This window comes from Terrapene carolina, unplaced genomic scaffold (assembly GCF_002925995.2).
Source record: "Terrapene carolina triunguis isolate 2854851 unplaced genomic scaffold, T_m_triunguis-2.0 Scaffold32768, whole genome shotgun sequence".
Classification (NCBI taxonomy): Eukaryota; Metazoa; Chordata; order Testudines; family Emydidae; genus Terrapene; species Terrapene triunguis.
In genome coordinates, this window is record NW_020697119.1 from 1 (window position 1) to 5696 (window position 5696).

The following is a 5696-nucleotide window of genomic DNA, read 5'->3' on the forward strand; positions in this document are numbered from 1 at the left end:
AGCTCTCCTGACACCAGTGGATACAAGATTATTATTCAGTGTTAGAGGGATGTGATTAAAGCAAGATAGAGGAAAGTACCCAAAAGTAAAATGGAAAGATCTTACCTTAAAATGTCTTTGTTTAAACAAGAAAAAAATTCCACACTTGACAGATTCTTAAAATCGACAATCAATAGAAAACAAAACTAACAATGTATCTTCACTCACTGTCACCAAGATTGACCAGCCAGAATTAATCTTATTGACCATATTAATGTCCTACCTTCCCTCTCCCTCATAAACAAACCAACCCATAAGCATCTCTTCTCTCTCCACAAGCCAAAGCCAATAGATGGATTTTCTAGTATGCCCAGAAAGTCAGAGTGAGGAGCTAGAAGCCCCAGGGTATGTCTACACTGAAATGAAAAACTGTGACTGGCCTGTGCCAGCTGACTCAGGCTCACAGGGCTTGGGCAAAGGGGCTGTTTAACTGCAGTATAGATGTTCGGGCTTGTGCTGGAACCCAAGCTTTGGGACCCTCCCACCTCACAGGGTCACAGAGCCTGGGCCTGAGCCCAGACATCTACACTGCAATTAAACAGCCCCTTAGCCCAAGCCTCAAGTCAGCTGGCATGGGCCAGACGTGGGTTTTTAATTGCATTGTAGATATATGTTGAGCGCCCCTCCTAGAGTTGGAGCTCCCAGAGCACCTAGCCCCCTGGCTCCATGGCAGGGAGCCTAGAAGCCCTGCCTCCAAGGCACTCAGCATGGCAGGGCTGCTAACCCTGGAAACTCTGGGGTTCCTGGCAGTCTGCATGGTGGAGCTATCCCACTGCTGGGGACACTGGTATCCCAGGTAAGCTGGCAGGAAACCAGGCAGCTTCTGACAGAACCCTGCCTGCATTTCGGAGAAAATTGGTTAAAACCAAATTGTTCACACAACCACTTAGGTTTTGATAAAATTGGCATTTTCCAGCAAAAACCTGTTTTGTCAGAAAATTCCCAACTAGTTCTAGTCCTGACTATTACTGATGATGTAACCAACTGTGGACATACACTCTAAATGACAGGGAGAGATATAGTCCTGGCTAGGTTTTCAGATAGCTTTCCCCAGCCTACCAGCATCATTTTAGTGATATCTGAATCAAACAGCAATTTAGGGCCTCCTACCTAGGTTTAAAAAGGAGCTAGTTATTTCTGGATTCCCCTTGGGAGCTCACACCCAATCCCCCCCCCACCTTGCTGTGCACCCCAAGGGATTCATGCCCACCCCTCAATCACCGCGACAGGTGGGTACCCCCAGGGTGCTGGAACTAGGAGAGCAGCAGCACCCCAAGCTTGAAGCAATAATAGCAACTAAATACCTGGCTTCCATCATGGGCTGTGTTTACAAGTTTGTGCGATGACTTTCAGCACCCAGCCTATAAACAGTGTTCTGGTGCGGCTGGTGCAGGTGCCTCACACCACTCTCCGGCCCTGGAGGACTCATGCCCACCTCCCCCCCACCCCCGCCCTGCTTTGCTCGGTGCCCCTCAGGGGCTGCAGCCCCCATCGACCCAGAGCCTGCGGGTTGGTGGTGCCCTCCCAGCTCCCGCCCACACCAGCCCCCTGCCCCGCCAGACTCCCCTCACCTTGTTCCTCCTCCACCATCCCGATGGTGCCGCCCGTGTTGATCACCAGCACCCGCACCTGCACCGGTGCCCTGCAGCCGCCGCCGAGCTCCAGGGAGCCCGAGCGCTGCAGGCAGGCCGGGCGCGGGGTGCAGGAGAGGGCTCTGCCCAGGGAGAACCCGCCAGCCGACGGCGCCGCTGCCTCCATCCCGGCCACAATGAGACCGCTACCTCCCGCGCGTCAATGCCATGCGGGGACCTGCCGGCTGCCGGCGCCGCCCCTTTCCGGATCGCCCGCCCCACAGGCGGGGCCTCCAAGGGGCTCGCCCGGGAGCGGGGCGGGGGGAGACGTATCCATGCCGGGCCCGGGTCGAGTGATCTGCTGCGCTGGTCCTGGGGCGGGAAGGCTCGGACCCCCCCCCCGCCCTGGCCGGGACCCTCGGGGAGACAGACCCACACACCGGGGCCTGGGGGGGCGGTACTGCCCCCCCCCCGCAACCTGAAACTGGTCAGTGACAAGGTCCCCTCGGTCCATGGGCCCCAGCCCCCCTCAACCAGCGGGCGGAGCCAGCGCCTGGGCCTGCCGTCCCCAAGGACAGCCTGCTGCCCCCTGCTAAACCCGCCAAGCCAAGAGAAGCGGCCCCGCCCGTGTGCTCGGCCTTTGACACCCTGCCCGAGGAGACACCGGCCCGGCAGGGGAGCAGCGAGCTGCGGAGAGCCAGCCGCCCAGGCAGCCGCGGAAAAGGCATTTGAGTGGGCATCTTCTGGGACTGGCACCTCTAGCAGACCCCCAGTTACGGGGATCACAGGGAATATCGAGTGAGGGGGAGTAACCCGATTAACATGAAATAGAGTTTGAAAAAATTAAAATGAGTCAGCTGAGGATTTCCCCAGGCTGAAGGTATCGCACAAGACCAAACTTGGTCCCTCATTCCTCGTTCCCTTGTCCTTATTAAAAAGCCAACTGGGGGCGGGGGCTTATTAATATAAATTTAAATTTTCAGAAGGTTCATAAAAACAAATGTGTGAATTTTAAATATACTTTTTTGAGACACAAAGACCACCCCATATCACCCACTGTCATTGCCTTATAATTTGAATGAGTGACATTTAAGGATGTGTAAAATTGCAAACTACCTCTCTGGCCATCCCAAGTGACACATCGCTTCTGTTCGATCTTTCTGAAATAGCTGGAACCTAACACCCTATGACCCTAAGCTTCATCTCTATATAAAGCACTGTCAAAAATAGTTTGTCATGTTCAGGCAGTCAAAGCTAATTACTTATTCTAGGAACAATTACAAAATTGAAAGCAGGGTTGTAGCATGTGGCAGCATTTTGTGCAGAAAAAGCAATTTAAAAAAAAAGCCTTTAGATAAGGAACTGGAATAAGGGTCCAATTTCAGCCTCCTAAGAAACATTTACCACAAAGCTAACATAAAAGCTTCTACAAGCCCCAGACTCTTGGTCCAAGATGTAGGTGGTGTGGCTGGAGGAAAGGGGACATGGTCAGGATGCTGCTGCATCCACATAATTCCCAGTTGCCAAAGTGATCTTTGGGGTTACTGGCAGCTGCAGAGTAGTCTTCAGAGGACCAAGCTACACTTGCATTCTCCACCCTTCACATAAAAACACAAATCTGTATCAAGCACAAATTGGCCAGTCCTGAGCATTTGACTGACTACCTATACAAGACTGAGAAGTGTGATATGGTTAATATGTTACATTTGAACATGCACAGAATTAGGCTACAACATAGACCCCTGTGAACGTGCACAATGGAAATATTGAATACGGATTAGAATTTTACTTCGGAGAGGAGATACATAAAAATGTGTCAAATAAAGGACTCTGGAGAAGTTAAAACTTCCAACAAGTTTTTTTTAAAAACCCTTTCTTCCCCCTTCCAAATTATACTATTTACAATCTACCTCAGTAGCACAACATTAGTTGGATAAATTAAATCTGTCAAAATTAATTGAAGATGAACTGGAAAAATCTAGCCTGGCAACCCAAAAATGAACAGAGAAAGCTCAGAAGTATGTTGGATTTTATAGTTCTTCACCTTTTTAGGCCTTCTGGTGTTAATTGTCTGCCATTTTAGCAAACACATAGTGGGGTATTAAAATCTGGAAAATTAACACCAGGGTAAAATAAGCTTCCATTATTGCCCATAAAATTTTGTGCTTTATTGCTCTCCTAAATCTAGACTGCATTTAAAACAATAGGAAACTCTGTTTTCTGCGTTTTTCATAATACTGTATATTTCATATTGTAGAAATTTCCTTGCTATTCCATTTTTAGACACTAGAGGACAGTGTCAATTTACAACAGGGATCTAATTGTAAAGAGACTAAAAGCTGCATTGCATCTTAATACTGTCTCAAGAATTTCCACATCAGATTTGCTCAGTTTACTTAATTGCCAGCTCTGAAAAAAATCACCACAGGATCTGAAAAATAAACCAGGTTCTCACTTTTTCCTACAACAAGACTAGTAATAAAGATTATTACTAACTAAGCAGATATTTCTCTATTTACTTACTAGGATCACACATGTCAAGAAGGTGTCTTATTAACAGTCATAGGCGTCACTGCAGAATCTTCAGAATGATCTAATGACACAGACATGTCATTTGAGGTGACCTGAAAGATATTTTGTCACTTAGAAGAAGTCAAAGCCCGGTCAGTATTCAAGTTAGCGTGACCAGACAGCAAGTGTGAAAACTCGGGACGGGGGGTGGGGGTAATAGGCGCCTATATAAGAAAAAGACCCAAAAATCAAGACTGTCCCTATAAAATCGGGACACCTGGTCACCCTAATTCAAGTAGAATTTGGAAAAATGGAAATGGCGTAGGAATGTGATCTGTTGTAGCTTTTTCTGCAAAAATAAATGATAGGTGTGGAAGAGGCCACTTCCAAAAATTCTAAAGCTGCAGGGATGTGTAACTTGGGACGATGCAAGAAGTTGTTTGTCATTTGCAGGAAATCAAAGCCAATTCCTTATTGTGAGGAAAAGGGAAGTGGGTATGAGTGTCACACAGGTCAGTGATTTCCATAGAAATTAAACTTTGTTTCAGAGAGAGTCATTTCCCAGCTATTTCAGAAAAATCTAATGGTCATATGTATGTGTCACTTGGGATAAGTGTAGACTTCAACATTGATGCAAAAATGATTACTGATCAAATTCTTATATTCTTAGATCGTTACAAACTTGTCTGCACTATTATTGAATTTTACGAAATACTTAATCACACACAAGATGCTTGCAGAATATCGTAACTCACATGCTCATGTATCAGTTGTTCGAGCTAGCCAACAGGAGCAGCAAACGGAGGTTTTGCGAGGGAGTTCTCCAGGAGAGAGGAAGTAACTATATGACCCTTGGGGTGAGTTTATTGTCTGTCTGTTTGTTTGTTGTGTGATTGCTGCTTGCCTTGTGCCTGCTTGACTGAAGTAATATTAGCAACTGAATGCTTAGCTTCCGTCATGTACAGTATTTACAAGTTTGTTCAATGGCTTTCAGCACCCCTCCTATAAAGAGTGTACTGGTGTCACGGGTGCCTCACATCATTCTCCTGCCCTGGAGGATTCAAGCCCACCTCACCCCCTCTGCCCTGCTTTGCTAGGTGCCCCTCAGGGGCTGCAGCCACCATCACAACACACACACTGCCCTCTTGGCAGGCTGCAGGCCCCTTCGGGGTTCGACTCAGAGCCTGCGGGTTGGTGCCCTCACATCCCCTCTGCCCCTCCAGTGGATATAGTGTATATTGTACAAGTATAGTGTACATGGACTTTCAGAAAGCCTTTGACAAGGTCCCACACCAAAGTCTCTTAAGCAAAGTAAGGAGTCATGGGATAAGAGGGAAGGTTCTTTCATGGATCAGTAACTGGTTAAAGACGAGAAGCAAAGGGTAGGAATAAATGGTCCGTTTTCAGAATGGAGAGAGGTAAATAGCAGGGTCCTCCAAGGATCTATAGTGGAACCAGTTCTGTTCAACATACCCATAAATGATCTAGAACAGCGAGGTGGCAAAGTTTGCAGATGATACAAAATTGCTCAAGATAGTTAAGTCCAAAGCTGAGTGCAAAGAGTTACAAAGGGCT

At 47.5% G+C, this 5696-nt stretch overlaps 1 long non-coding RNA gene across 1 annotated transcript; it reads left to right on the top strand.

The window, feature by feature from the left end:
* The first annotated feature begins 1969 nt into the window (after positions 1-1969).
* LOC112125332 lies at positions 1970-4958 on the top strand. Its single transcript, XR_002909721.3, has 3 exons — positions 1970-2097; positions 4137-4273; positions 4792-4958. It is a non-coding gene; the product is annotated as an uncharacterized LOC112125332 (long non-coding RNA).
* Positions 4959-5696: the final 738 nt, after the last annotated feature.